Source organism: Ambystoma mexicanum, chromosome 4q (genome assembly GCF_040938575.1).
Source record: "Ambystoma mexicanum isolate Mex_15411 chromosome 4q, UKY_AmexF1_1, whole genome shotgun sequence".
Taxonomy (NCBI): domain Eukaryota; kingdom Metazoa; phylum Chordata; class Amphibia; order Caudata; family Ambystomatidae; genus Ambystoma; species Ambystoma mexicanum.
In genome coordinates this window covers 1,239,298,851-1,239,314,019 of record NC_090928.1, presented here as the reverse complement: position 1 = coordinate 1,239,314,019, position 15,169 = coordinate 1,239,298,851, and the positions used below count along the sequence as shown (strand labels likewise).

The 15,169-nt window shown below is 50.7% G+C and overlaps 1 protein-coding gene across 1 annotated transcript in view; it reads right to left on the bottom strand.

The window, feature by feature from the left end:
• The window catches only part of ABCC10 (ATP binding cassette subfamily C member 10), a 609,641-nt gene that overhangs the window by 427,165 nt on the left and 167,307 nt on the right, over positions 1-15,169 (bottom strand).

Genomic DNA, 15,169 nt, shown 5'->3' with positions numbered 1-15,169 from the left:
CATGGCCCCCCTCTGCGGTGCTCAGCAAGCTCTCGATGCACTCATGACCTGTGTCGAGGTTCTCTGTTGTAGGCCAGCGGTCTGCTAGTTTCTTTGCTACAGCGTTGTGCAGTAGGAACTGTCCTGTTGGTATCCCCGAGGACTCCTGTAGCTCGGTGAACGTTCGGATACCCTGGTCATCCACCAGATCTCCTAGGGTAGCAACGCCAAATGACTCCCGTATATCTCTGGTCGTCTTTTGGTCCCCTGGTCTGGTTGACATGATTGTCGCGATCGGGATCTGCAGAGAGTAGGAATCAGATAATTTAACAGTTTTGCAGGCTCGTTTCCACATCCGGGTTCCAAATTGAATTAGGTGTGTATATTGTTGTTTTGTTCCTGGCGTGCTCCAAAGCAGATCCCTAAGTAGCATTTGGGAGATTGCGGGCTGCAGTAGGCGAGTGTCAGATGAGGCGTCATCAGCCATCCACTGGATCACGTGTTTCAATTGGCCAGCCAAGTAGTAAAGTTCGAAATTGGGGACCTTGAGGCCACCTTTGTCGTAAGGTCTCTGCAGTGTTTCCAAGGCGACTCTGTGTCTTCCATCTTGCCACAGGAAATTCCTGCAAAGCTTATTCAGGTCCTTAAAGAAATGTTGCGGGATATTGTATGGGACATTAGTGAAAAAATATAGAAGTCTAGGTAGCGTCACCATTTTGAGGAGACTTGCTCTGCCTGCGACCGAGAGCGGTAGTTTGCTCCAAACGTCCATTGATTTCTTCAAGTCTTCCTTTGCTCTTACTGTATTCAACGTGTGCTCCGTCTTGGGGTCTCAGTGAATCGTGATGCCTAGGTATTTGAAGGAGATGGGTTCCCATTTGAGGGCTAGAGTTGGGAGGGTTTCGGCGCTGGACTTGCTGAGGGCAGCCTGGGGGTACAGGCAAGATTTATTGTGGTTGATCTGAATCCCAGTATATCTATGGAATCCCTCTAAAGTCTCAAATATGCAGGGTAAAATGTGTATGGGGTCCTTAAGGTAGAGAAGCATGTCATCAGCATACATAGAGACTAAGTGAGTTACCCCGTCTATTACTATGCCTCCATCTCCATACTCCTGTCTGAGGTATTGAATTGAATTGATTATTTATATAGCGCCTATACACAATGTGTTTCAAAGCGCTTCAAGGAGGGAGGGAACATAGGAAAATACAGTTACATTCAATTAAAGTCCTTGAAACAATACAGAATGTGAAAAATAACTATCGTAATAGGCCTGTCGACATTTCGGATAGTGCAAGTGCATAGAACTAATAAGGCAAAGAGGGAAGGGAAAAGAAGGAGGAGAACAAAACAAGCAGTAACATTACTATGCCTGACGACAATTGATGTAGTGCGAGAGGTATACAAGAGGAGGGGTCAGAGGGGGGGATAAGAGTAGGGAGAAGGAGATGAACAAGACACGCTACTGTGCAAATTTGTCAGCGACAAATTAATAGAGCAGAGGGGGGAGGAGAAGACAAGGAGGGGAGGAGGGAAGACAGACAAGCTGCTATCAAAAGTCACAGGAACAAATGATAAGAGTAAGTGCTAAGTGGGGGGAAGTATGAGAGGAGGGAGAAAGATAGTGGGGTGAGGAGTAGGAAGGTGGCAAAAGAAGAGAGATTAGTGGAGGGGGGAAGGGGCAGAAAGGCAGTTCAAGGGGGGCAAGGGGGTACACAGACCTAACGGCGGGGCAAGGCGGCAGGGGGGGCACACAGACACTCACAAGGGGCATGGGGGTCCTCAGACACTCACGGGGGGCAAGGGGGCGCTGACACTCACGGGGGGTCAAGGGAGCAAATAGACACTCATGGGGGCAAACAGACACTCACGAGGGGGCATGGGGGAGAACAGACACTCACGGGGGGCATGGGGGAAAACAGACACTCACAGGGTGGCATGGGGGCAAATAGACACTCACGGGAGGGCATGGGGGAGCACAGACACTCACAGGGGGTAAGGGGGAGCACAGACACTCACGGGGGAAAGGGGGAGCACAGACACTCACGGGGGCGGCGATCCGGCGTACCGCGGTGGACAGCGGTAGACACGGCCTTCGTTGTGGGCCTAGGTGGAGTGGCCGGCTCCTGCCTCCTGGCTGCAGCCATTGGCTAAAGGGGCCATGGCAGCCAATGGGAGGGGGGCAGGGGCTGGCCCACAACAGGGTAACATAATGCAATCATCACTTGAAAAACGAACGGCCATCTTAGAAAGCCTCGAAGCATGGAGGCAGCATACGGCAAGAGATGGAACTTTAAATGAACCCAAGTGGGTTCTGCACAGAGCGCGCCATGCTGGCCACGCTGGACCAACGAAGGTCAAGCACAATCACAAGGTGCAATTTAGGAGGCAATTTAAAAATCACTCGCCGTGATTCAAGTATAGTCTGCAAATAAGTCGATCCTTACCCCCAGCATTGCGCGATTTGATGGGGAATCCTGCACGATGGTATCTGGTGCTGGGGGCAGAGGGAAGGGGCACCATAAGGGTCGAGTGAAGGCAGAGAGAGTGCTACTATGCTGCTACTTGTTCGATAGCTATGATGTATAGCATGGGGGATAGGGGGCATCCTTGCCGAGTGCCCCGGAATAGACTCCATTTGTCAGAGAAGGTGTTGTTGGTGTGCACTCTGGCAGCGGGGTTGGTGTAGGTGAGCATAACCCAGTTAACGAAGCCTGGTCCTATTCCCATCTTGGTCAAAGTGGCATGAAGCCATTTCCACTGGACCGAATCAAATGCTTTAGAAGCGTCTAAGGACGCCACTGCACTCTCTTCCGGTCTGCTTTCTGTACTGTATATGACATGATGCAGCTTACGTAAATTTTCGGTGATGGATCGACCAGGCACGTATCCGGTCTGGTCATGGTGGATTAGGAGAGGGATGGCTTTACGCAGCCTCATTGCCAGCAGCGCTGTCAGGATCGTGTTATCCACATTTAGCAAGGACAAAGGCCTGTATGAGCCACACTCGGTGCTGTCTTTGTTGGGTTTTAATAATGGGATGATGACGGCCTACCTCATGGTGTCCGGGAGGTGACCTAATTCATATGCCTCATTAAACACTTGGGCTAATGGTGGGGCGAGTATGTCCTCGTAGGTCTTATAGAACTCTCCTGGGAGTCCATCTGGTCCTGGTGCTTTCCCGGAGGGTAGTGATCTAATGACGGCCATGACCTCCTCAGGGGTGACAGGTCCCTCAAGGGACTCTGCTATTTGTGCGTCCAGGTGTGGTAGTCTGATGATGTCTAAAACATCATCGATCTCGGTGTCAGTTGGCGGTGAGGAGTCGGTGTAGAGGGCCTGATAGTACTCTGTGAATGCCAGGTTATTCCCAGCTTGCGTATGTGCGTCCTGGCCGTCTGCACCTTGGACTAGGCAGATGGGTTTTCTGGGGGTTTCGCGCTTGTACAGCCACGCTAGTAGCTTTCCGGTCTTATCACCTAGGGCATGGGTTCTTTCGGTGTGTTTCGCATAGTTAAGTTTCCCTAGTGACTCCCAGTGTGTCAGGCAAGCCTGTTTTAGTTCTACTGTTCTATTTATGTGGCATGGGTCTGAAAAGGCTAAAGTTTCCAATTCTTTCAGCTCTTCTTCGGCGTGCGCTAGCGATGCCGTGATTGATCTTTGGGCCCCCCGTTAGCAGCAATCATTTCCCCTCTTATCACCACTTTGTATGCCTCCCATAACGTGCTGATGTGTTGGACACTGTCTATATTTGTCCGCCAATAATCTGTTGTGCCTTGCCTAATTTGATCGCAACATGCTTTGTCTAACAGCGCCTCACCTCTAAATCTCCATGTGGGTATAGGGGGTCTAGGGGCAGTAATTGTCCACGTGGTTGTCAGGGGGGAGTGGTCTGAGAGCACTCTGGCCAGGAATTGAGCGTCTTCGAACGCGTCTAGGTGTTCCTCGCTCACAAAGATGCTATCAATTCTAGTGTGGAGGGGGTGAGTAAAAGGAGTAGGCTCTATTTTCTGGGTGCTGGTTACGCCATAGGTCTTTCAGTGCGTATTGCTGTATGAGGGCGTTTAGTATTTTGGCGGGAGGGGATGGCCAGACGTGCTTACTGTCCGATCTGTCTATACAGGGATCTAGGGTGCAGTTGTGGTCACCCCCACATATTAGTATGCCATCTCTGCATGGACTCAGCCGGGTGTACAATGAGCGGAAGAAGACTGTGGCGTTGTGGTTAGGGGCGTAAGTGTTCACCAAGCAAAGTTCCCTGCCTTCGATGGTGCCTTGTATCAAGGCCATTCTACCTTTGTTATCTGTTTTGGTGTAGATCAGATTAATGGGGATGGAAGGGGCAATCCAGATTAGGACTCCTCGGGCGTAATTGGAGTATGTGGTGCCTATTAAGGTTCCTCTCCATACTTTGGCCAGCGCTGACAACTTTTGTGCATTTAGGTGGGTCTCTTGCAGAAGGGCGATTCCTATTTTGTGGCGTCTCATGAAAGCTTGGATTCGGTGTTGCTTAACATAGCTGTTCAAGCCTCTAACGTTCCATGATATGATTTTAATTTTGTTAGCCATGGGCATGGTGTGGCTGCGAACAGGTGGGTGGCCTACTAGGTGGCTCAATCTTCTGGTCTAGTGGCCTACGGTGCAGTGAGTGGTCTTGGTGTTCCCTTTGTACAGCTCTGAATGGGATCCTAATGTGTGTATTCCCTTCCCTATAAACTTTAAACTCCCTAACAACAAAAAAAACAGTCTAATGGGGTTGCCCCCAATCTGAGTATCCCGTTTCCGCTCCATTCGACCTAGGTCTACTGGTGCTCTACGGGCGGGTTAACTACCCAAACTAATTCAGGGGGTATGAGAAAGGCTGATTCAGTGGGTGTCGTTATCTGAGCAGGTCGTGTACAGTATAGCTCCAATGAACTCAATGTTGCTGCATTATGTGCGTGGTGCAGTGTCTTCCTTGTACTCTGCTTAGGGGCGTTATGGGTGGCAGCTGGGGCGCTGCCTGCCGCGGTCGACATTGCCTCATCTCGACGTCAGGGATCTGTTCCTTGTCCATCCACTCGCAGACATCAGCAGGTGTGTCGAATAAGTGAGCTTTGTTGTTGGCGAGGACTTTCAACCTAGCTGGGTACAGAAGCATGTACCGCAGACCTGCATTTTTCAATCTGACTTTGGTGTGGATAAATTGGGCTCTGCTCCTTTGAACCGGGAGGGTATAGTCTGGGTAGATGGTGATTTTCGCAGAGTCTCTTTGTATGCAGCTGCCCGATCTTGAAAAGGCTAGGATCGTTTCTCTGTCTCTGTAATTTAGCACTTTGGCTATTATCGGCCTGGGCGGGTTCCCCGGGGGCGGCCTTTTGGTAAGGGATCGGTGGGCCCTCTCGATAGTGAAGCCTTGCGATAGTTTACCGGCTCCAATTTCTTGGAGTAGGAGGTCTTCCATGTAATTAGTGGGGTCGTTAACCCTCGATTCCCTCTGGTAAGCCTATGATTCTGATGTTTTGGCGCGCGCCCTTCTGCCTCATCTGCCCTGTCTTTGAGGTTTTTTACCTTTTGAACTAGAATGTCCACCTCCCTCATTTTTGCTTCCGAGTTTGCCTTCACTTGGATCTCCAACACCTCTTTTCTGCCTGCTATGGATCGTACATCTTGCTGTATTAAATTTAAGTTAATTAGCAACAGCGTCGATTTTGCTTTCCATTGTCTTTTGTAGTGTTGTGATAGCCTCCAAAAGCTGAGAGTTGGCTGGTTCAGGAGGCACGGCACCCCAAGCGGTCGTGGAGGTGGAAGTAGCCTCTGGCCTAGCGGCGCCCGTGGCCGCGTAGGTCTCCATGGTTGTTTGCTTGTGTTTATTTCTGGCCCCTTCATCCCTTCACTTGCAGGTGGGTGTAACGCTCACCTGTTTCCCACGGAGGCGCTGATCTGGGTTGCTGTGGGCTCTTCAAGCGTGATGCGCAGAATTCGGACCACCGATTGAACAGGACCCCCAAATCTTGCTTGTCTGGCCCGTAGGAATATCCTTCTGCAGATGAGAAAGGGGATTAACTGTCTGCTGAATAGTGTGCTTGCTCCCCCCTTCCCCCCTTCATTATTCTCTGACTTCCTCCAAAACCCCCGGTTTAAGCTCACCTTATGGTTTGGAAGGATGAACTCTCCAACCTGTTTCTGGTGCAGGGGCGCGCGTTCGTCCAGTTACTTCACTGGTTTTCAGAATGGCGCTGGCAAATCCATTTGACTTTTCTGAGCGATACGCCGTAAGTATGAAGATGCAAAAGTTCAAGTGTGAGCCTCCTTTTATGTTGTTTTTCCTAACCTGTGATCTGTCCTTTATTTCAGGTGCAGAACAAAGGCGATGCATTGAGGGGTTAAATTGCCGGTGGTAAAATCAGGTGAGTTAGTGCTGAGGGCAACCCCTCTAAATGTCTTTATAATTCCCCAGTAATGTCTTTTGTCCTTTCCCCATAGGGGCCGGGGTGCGGTACCTGCCAAAGAGGCGGCGCCGACCCGAGATGTGGAATGGTTCACCAAGAAAAGCCGGTAAGTAATATGGCTGAAAATTCGGCTTTCCTCTTGTGTTCCCTTGCTCACCTTTTGTCTCTTCTTCTCTCCCCTAGGTGCAGAGATGTGGCGACCGGTGCTGAGAGCCGCGATGGAGCCGGGCAGCGTCTCGGAAACAGGTGAGTGAAGCGCGGCACTGCAGCGAGCAACGCAGTGCTTTTAAATGGAAGTCTTCCTTCAGGAACGCTGGTGTGACGATTCCGGATGCAGGTAAGAAGGTTGAATAAGTTCTTGGTTTTCACCCTTCTCTTCTCTTCTTTCCTTCCTTACAGGTGTTCCAGGATCGAGGCGGGCGTGGCTGGAGTCCAGGTGCAGGAGCAGACACGGTGAGCGTTCAGCTGCTGGGATGCAGAACAATGCGAAGCACGTGTGGCTGTCCGGGCGTGGCTTAAATAGCCTTGGAAGAAGTTCCAGGTGAGTGTTCTTCCACAGCCCCACCCAAGTAACAAAATAGTTCCTTCAGAAAAATAGCCCCTTCTAAGCCTCATTTGGCTTGGTTCTTCATGCAGCATGGTCTGCATCAGGTGGGTGTGCAGCATTGTCTGCTTCAGGTAAGTGCACCAAACACTTCCCCTTATGAGCCTGGCACCTATGGCGCCAGGACTGATGTCCAACATGAGCCTGGCGCCAACGGCGCCAGGACAGAGTCCAAAGAGCCCCTATAAAGGGCCGCTGGGCTTTTACCCGGGGGCGTGATGCCTGCTCCCGGGGGTGCTGGGCCTGGCCTGGTGCTCCGGCAGTAGGCATCATGACAGCACTCCCCCCCCCACCCCCAAGGCCCCTCCCAAGGTCGTTCCCTCAGGAGGTTTCGGTTTGTTCGGGAAATTCCGATGGAACCTTTTTACTAGCCGAGGTGCATGTACGTGGTCGCTGGGTTCCCAAGATCTTTCCTGAGGGCCGTACCCATTCCAATCAATTAGATAGAAAAGTTTTGATTTTGAGATCTTAGAGTCCAAAATGTTCTTCACCTCGAATTCAGGCTCCCCATCTATCTGGATTGGTTCTGGTGGCTTTATTAATCTGGTTCCTGGTTGCACTGGTTTCAAAAGCGACACATGAAAAACGGGGTGAATCCGCATGTTAGCTGGTAGATCTAGCTTGACTGCCACTGGGTTAATTACAGCTTTGATCGAGTAAGGGCCTAAATACCTTGGATTAAAAGTCCGAGGTCCCTTGAGCGATAAGTGTTTGGTAGCCAACCATACTTGATCCCCTATTTGGTATGGAGGCGCCTCCTTTCGATGCAGATCCGCATTCTTTTTGTATTTCCCTTTCGCATGTTGTAAGTGTGCAGTAGCATCCTTGAAGGCTTGAGTAATCGTAGAATGCAAATGGTCCACTGCGGGCATTTCGAGGCTCAAAGGTGAGTCCAAGTCTGAAGTACGAGGGTGATGTCCATATAGGGTATAAAAGGGGCTCTGACCAGTTCCAGAGTGTATCGAGTTATTGTATGCATATTCAGCCACCCATAAAATATCCTTCCAATTACCCTCCGATTGGTGCAACATACATCTTAGATATTGTTCAAGGGTCTGGTTTGTTCGCTCCGTCTGACCATCGGTCTGTGGTTGGTGGCTGGTTGAGAGTCTTACGTCGATTTGTGCCAGTTGACAACACTTTTTCCAAAAATGAGAAATAAACTGGCTTCCCCGATCGGAGATTAGTATGGACGGGAATCCATGCAGACGGATGATATTTTCGAGGAATTCCTTGGCAAGAACAAAAGCTGAAGGTAATCCTTTCAACGGAATAAAATGGGCCATCTTGGAAAATAAATCCACCACAACCAGAATAGTATTGTATCCATTACAAGAGGGCAGGTCCGTGATAAAATCTAGTGACAAGGTGTGCCAAGGTGCTGGTGGAATGTCTAAGGGTTGAAGAAGACCGGCGGGTTTTGTTTTTTGACCTTTGTTTAGGGCGCTAACTCCACAGGACATCACAAAAGATTTAATATCCTTTCGCCAGGACGGCCACCAGAATTGTCGTTTAATTTTTTCCTCTGTTTTGGCAATGCCAGGATGTCCTTCCATCAGAGTATCGTGATGACGGGAAATAACCAGTTCTTGCAATTCCTTTTCTGGCAAAAATAAACATCCTTGGAAGTAAGGTAAGCCATCGTTGATTGAAAAGTCAGACCCCCTTTTGATCCAATCCTGCAAGGCTGAAGAGTCAAGGAATAGTTTTACCCGTGCTTGAATGTCTTCAAGGGTTTGTAAAGTGGTTATCCCCAAGATTCTTTGTTCGGGAATTATCGGGACAGGTTCTGAGTTTGTGTCCATTTCTCCCATTCCAATTCGAGATAGCGCGTCCGCTTTGCCATTCTTACAGCCGGGACGGTAAGTGATTACAAAATCGCACTCAGCAAAGAATAAAGCCCATCGGAGCTGTCTTGAAGACTGAGCCTTGGCAGTTTTTAAATATTGTAAATTTCGGTGATCAGTGATCACAGTGATGGTATGCCTGGCGCCAAGAAGATAATGCCGCCAAGCCTTAAAGGCGGACTTAATGGCCAATAATTCCTTATCGGTGATTGCATAATTTATCTCCGGCAGCGAGAACTTTCTGGACCAAAATGCTACGGGGTGCAGTTGGTTGGTTTCAGGGTCTCTCTGAGACAGGACAGCTCCCATGGCTAAGCTGGATGCGTCGGTTTTGACTATATATGGGAGATCAGAACGCGGGTGTTTCAAAATAGGTGCGGACGTAAATTTAGCTTTTAATTCCTGAAAGGCCTGTTCAGCTTCCTCGGTCCATTCAAAACGTTTATTCTTCCGCAATAGTGCAGTGATGGGTTGCACCACCCGTGAAGATTCCGGGATAAACCTGTGATAAAAATTGGCAAAACCAAGCATGCTTTGGACACCTTTCACCGAACTAGGTGATGGCCATTTGAGGATGGCATCCACTTTCCGTGAGTCCATTCGGACCCCTTTAGGTGTCAGGATGAATCCAAGAAACTCAACCTCGGTGGTATGGAAAACGCATTTTTCCAGTTTTGCAAACAGTTTGTGCTGGCGCAATTTCTCAAGGACGGCCCTGACATGTTTTCTGTGATCTGATTCCGAAGAGGAGTACACCAGAATGTCATTGATATACACGACAACACAGACATCGATGAGTTCCCGAAGGACATCGTTCATGAAGAATTGGAAGGCAGCAGGCGCGTTGCACAACCCGAAAGGCATCACCTGGTATTCGAATAGTCCATATTTTGTACGGAAGGCCGTTTTCCATTCGTCGCCTTCTTTTACTCGTACCAGATGATAAGCCCCCCGGAGATCTAACTTGGTGTATATGCAAGCTTCCTTCACCTGGTCAAGGAGTTCAGGGATCAAAGGCAGAGGGTAACAATTTTTAACAGTTATCTGGTTCAATGCGCGGTAATCTATACAAGTTCTAAGGTCGCCTTCTTTTTTTGGCACGAAGAACAAAGCCGAGGATGCCGGAGACTTTGACGGGCGAATGAAACCATTGGCTAGGTATTGATCTAAATATTGTCTCAAATGCAGATTCTCCGGCTCAGTAAGGGCATAAATCCTGCTACAAGGGGGTTGTGCACCGGGCACCAGATCGATTTGAAAATCGTACGATCTGTGAGGAGGCAACGTGTTGGCCTGTTCCTTTTGGAAGACGTCCTGAAAGTCTTGGAATTCCGGAGGTAGTTGCCTGGAGACAGAGGTTACTGATGCTAGACTGATCTTCAGATTTTCTGGGTAGCAGGTTCGTGCACACTCCGGAAAGGTTATTCTCTTTGCTCGCCAATCAATTCGAGGATTATGTGTCTCTAACCAAGGGATTCCGAGAATAACCTGAAACTGTGGAGCCTTGATTACATCAAACACAACTGCCTCCCGATGGCCGTCCGGACCTACAAGTGTCACCTCAGCTGTGGAATGTGTTACCGGTCCCGAGGCAATTTCGGTACCATCAACTGTGGTGATGACATCTTTGCTGGTTTTAGGACGCAGAGGGAGGTTAATCCTGGAGACCAATTCACGATCCACGTAGTTTCCTATAGCCCCACTATCGATGTATGCCTTTATTGCATGCAACCGCTTAGGCTGTTACGGATCTACGAGGACCATTGGCACAATGAAATGCGAGGTCTGAGAGTTCGTTTTCAAGCTCGGCAAGCGGACCCCTACGCTTGTCGGGCAGGATCGTTTCCCGATACAGAGGTTTCATGGATTTTATCAGCGGCTCCTACCACCTTCCTGGGCGGCCTCGTAGAAAGTGTCCAGAGGAACCACAATAAAGACATAAGTGCATCTGCCGTCTTCTTTCACGTTCCTTTTGAGTTAAAGGTCCTTTAACTCCTCCGATTTGCATTGGCTCAGAGGCTTCAGCCCCCTTGAGGTTAGCGTGGGTCTTGACTAACACCCGGGTCTCAAACTTGGACCGATCTGCTTTCATGTTTTGCAGTATGTGATCCAATTGGACCACTAAGTCTATATATTCTGAGCATTCTTGGGACGGATTTACAACTTGGGCCAGGACATCTTTAAGTTCTCCGCGTAGACCTCGATAAAATAACGTGATTCTTTTATCCTCTGGCCACCCAGTTTCCACAATTAGTCTAATAAATGATGCAATGTAGGAAAGGAGGTCTTGATTGCCCTGTCGCAGAGATAGAAGTTTGTCATCTAGAGCCTGCCCCTGGGAGTGACGAGCAAATAACCTTTCCATGCTTGCTTGAAATCCTTGAAAATCACGAAGAATCGGGTCATCTTGAGTTACCAGTGGAACTGACCAATCGGCAGCACTGCCGCTGAGATATGACAATACAAAGGCTACCTTGGTCTGGTCATTAGGGAAGGCCCCAGGTCTGCAAAGGAAATGCAAACGACACCGATTCATGAATACAGCGAATCGTTTGGGGTCCCCAGCAAAGCGTTCGGGTGGGGCCAGCGGCATGTTTCCACGTAGATTAATCTGCACCGGGTTACTGGAAAGCACAGGAGCGGGGTTCCCTCCGGAACCGGGTAAAGGAGTTTGTCCAGCTTGACCTTGCAAAAGCTGTCTCGCCAGGTCATCAGCTCTTTCCTTTGTTATAATCACTTCCCTCCTGAGAGCATTAGTCTCTTGACGAGCGGCGTGTACTTCGGCCCGTAATTCCCCCAGTAGTTGGGCCAACTGGTCAGTCTCAGAAGTTTCCATAGCCCCTGGGTGGGAATTTGTAGGAAGGCTTCGCGTTCTGTAACGCTCACCTGGTTCCCACGGAGGCGCTGGTCTGGTCTGGGTTGCTGTGGCCTCTTCAAGCGTGATGCGCAGAATTCGGACCACCGATTGAACAGGACCCCCAAATCTTGCTTGTCTGGCCCGTAGGAATATCATTCTGCAGATGAGAAAGGGGATTAACTGTCTGCTGAATAGTGTGCTTGCTCCCCCCTTTCCCCCTTCGTTCTTCTCTGACTTCCTCCAAAACCCCCGGTTTAAGCTCACCTTATGGTTTGGAAGGATGAACTCTCCATCCTGTTTCTGGTGCAGGGGCGCGCGTTCGTCCAGTTACTTCACTGGTTTTCAGAATGGCGCTGGCAAATCCACTTGACTTTTCTGAGCGATACGCCGTAAGTATGAAGATGCAAAAGTTCAAGTGTGAGCCTCCTTTTATGTTGTTTTTCCTAACCTGTGATCTGTCCTTTATTTCAGGTGCAGAACAAAGGCGATGCGTTGAGGGGTTAAATTGCCGGTGGTAAAATCAGGTGAGTTAGTGCTGAGGGCGACCCCTCTAAATGTCTTTATAATTCCCCAGTAATGTCTTTTGTCCTTTCCCCATAGGGGCTGGGGTGCGGTACCTGCCAAAGAGGCGGCGCCGACCCGAGATGTGGAATGGTTCACCAAGAAAAGCCGGTAAGTAATATGGCTGAAAATTCGGCTTTCCTCTTGTGTTCCCTTGCTCACCTTTTGTCTCTTCTTCTCTCCCCTAGGTGCAGAGATGTGGCGACCGGTGCTGAGAGCCGCGATGGAGCCGGGCGGCGTCTCGGGAACAGGTGAGTGAAGCGCGGCGCTGCAGCGAGCAACGCGGTGCTTTTAAATGGAAGTCTTCCTTCAGGAATGCTGGCGTGAAGATTCCGGATGCAGGTAAGAAGGTTGAATAAGTTCTTGGTTTTCACCTTTCTCTTCTCTTCTTTCCTTACAGGTGTTCCAGGTTCGAGGCGGGCGTGGCTGGAGTCCAGGTGCAGGAGTAGACACGGTGAGCGTTCAGCTGCTGGGATGCAGAATAACGCGAAGCACGTGTGGCTGTCCGGGCGTGCTTTAAATAGCCTTGGAAGAAGTTCCAGGTGAGTGTTCTTCCACAGCCCCACCCAAGTAACAAAATAGTTCCTTCAGAAAAATAGTCCCTCCGAAGCCTCATTTGGCTTGGTTCTTCATGCAGCATGGTCTGCATCAGGTGAGTGTGCAGCATGGTCTGCTTCAGGTAAGTGCACCAAACACTTCCCCTTATGAGCCTGGCGCCTATGGCGCCAGGACTGATGTCCAACATGAGCCTGGCGCCAACGGCGCCAGGACAGAGTCCAAAGAGCCCCTATACAGGGCCGCTGGGCTTTTACCCGGGGGCGTGATGCTTGCTCCCGGGGGTGCTGGGCGTGGCCTGGTGCTCCGGGGGTAGGCATCATGACAGCGGGCCTGCAGGATCTTCCCGCCGGCTGCCCATGTAGTATTTGTGGTGGTCAGTTTAGCAGTGGTGTTGCTTCGGCTCGTATTATTGCTGCTCTGTAGCTCTGGCGTGTGTGCTCTTCCTATCTAGATGAGCGCAGGGTGAGGTGCCTAGGCAGCGACTACTCCACCGCGTCCACGCCGCGGTCTAGCGCTGGGCCCGCGGGGATCCCGGGGGGGTATAGGCGGGTCCTCAAATGAGGCCGCTCAAGTCTTGCGCGTTGCAGTGCCCATTTTGGGCCTGGCAGGCCCTCCGTTATCTGGCACTGTCGTGCCGGGGTCTGGCGAGCTGCATGTCCTGGGTTGTGGGTGTCGCAGAAGTAGTCCAGTGCCTCGTGGCCCCGGTGGATCGTGGTCGCCAGCAAGGGTATATCGAGCGTTGCCGTTTGCTGTGCAGGGGAGCCAAGGGTGGCGGGCAGGGAGCGCCGCTTTAGCGCCAAGCCGGGGGTGTTATGGCGACCTAGCCCTCCCTCCGCACGCCCAGCACCCGCGATGCCAGGCTGCGTGGGGCCGATGTGGATTGCAGTGGGTCAAGCTCCACGTGTGGGCCCGGGAGACAAAGTTCTCTGCGCGTGGGTTAATGGGAGAGCGGGCAGGGTGGCGCCGCTCCTGTACAGCGCTATGATGACTAGGCGCTCCGGCCCCCTCGCCTCCCGCTCCTTACCTCGCATCCCCGGTTATCTTGGCTGTGATCCTGGTACGCCGATGTCAGTCAGTTGCCGCGCTCCGACTCCCTGGTGTGCTTGTGCTCGTCCCACGAGCGCAACGCAGACGGGGATCCACCCGCTCCGCTAGTAGCTGCAGCAAGGTAAGCCGCTTCCTCTCCTCTGCTGGTCCTGTGGCACTCGACCCCCCTTCTTGCTCCTATCTTACGGGTTCTCGCTTGTGGAGAGCTCCGGCACACAGATCCGGGTGCTGCTCTGCAGTTCGCCGGGTCTCTCTCCTTCCTGCTGTTTAGTGTGTGCCACCCTGACACTCGCTGCCCCGCAGAAGCGGCTCTTCAGTCACGGCGGGTTATGCCGGGCTTGCGCCTCCGTCGATCCTGGATGCCGGGCTGGCAGAGTGTTTATATGGCGGGCGCCATTTTCCCAGAGCCTGCCGTGCCTCGATCCTCGATGTGCCGCCTCAGCAGGGGTTTGCAGCCGTCTGACTTCAGGCGAAGGTGTAGCCAGGTATCATCTACACTTTGGGTGATTTCCAGGAGAATTTAGTGGAGCAAAGTTATAGATTTACGGCAGAATGTTGGGCGCATCGACGGAGCTGTCTGAAACACGTCTTCCTCACATGGCGGTTAGCCACGCCCCCCCACCCAGATCCCACTTACTAGTCAGAATCTCTTCTGAAATGACAGACATCACACTTTCTTCATGTTCAGGCCCAAAGTGCGTCTCCCAAAGAGCTTCGCTAATTGGATTCAGCAAGAGGTTGATCTAAGTTCTACCGCAATTGTTCAAAGGTCTCCACAAGGAGGAAGTATCACTTTTGTATAATAAATCTAACATGACTTCAGCATCCCTCTGCAGTAAGTGAACTTGATGGTTTTGAATGTAATTGCAGTAGGCTTGTTTTAACTTCTTTTGTTTCATCCAGTACTGACCGCCTGTCATCCCCATGCACAGTTTTAATGGCTCCAATTGGAGCCCTCAGTTTACGTTTCTCCAAAAGAACCACCTGGTGAAAGGAATGTGAGTGGTTCATCCTAGTCTTACAAGACACTGTATTTGGGCCTTTAAAGTGTGCACCAATAAAGGTACCAAAATTAGGCAAATTGAATGTATCAAATTTCCACTCCAAACTTGTAAATTGCATTGTTTCGATCACCTTTTTATTAAATTCCACCACTTTATGTTCTGTCCACCTGATACGATTACCCTCCCTGGTTAGCAACAAGCCCCTTTCTCATATTAAACTGATTAACTTCCATGGGGAGGTCAATGATGACAGCATTTCGTGATCGTTCCATTCACGTGGC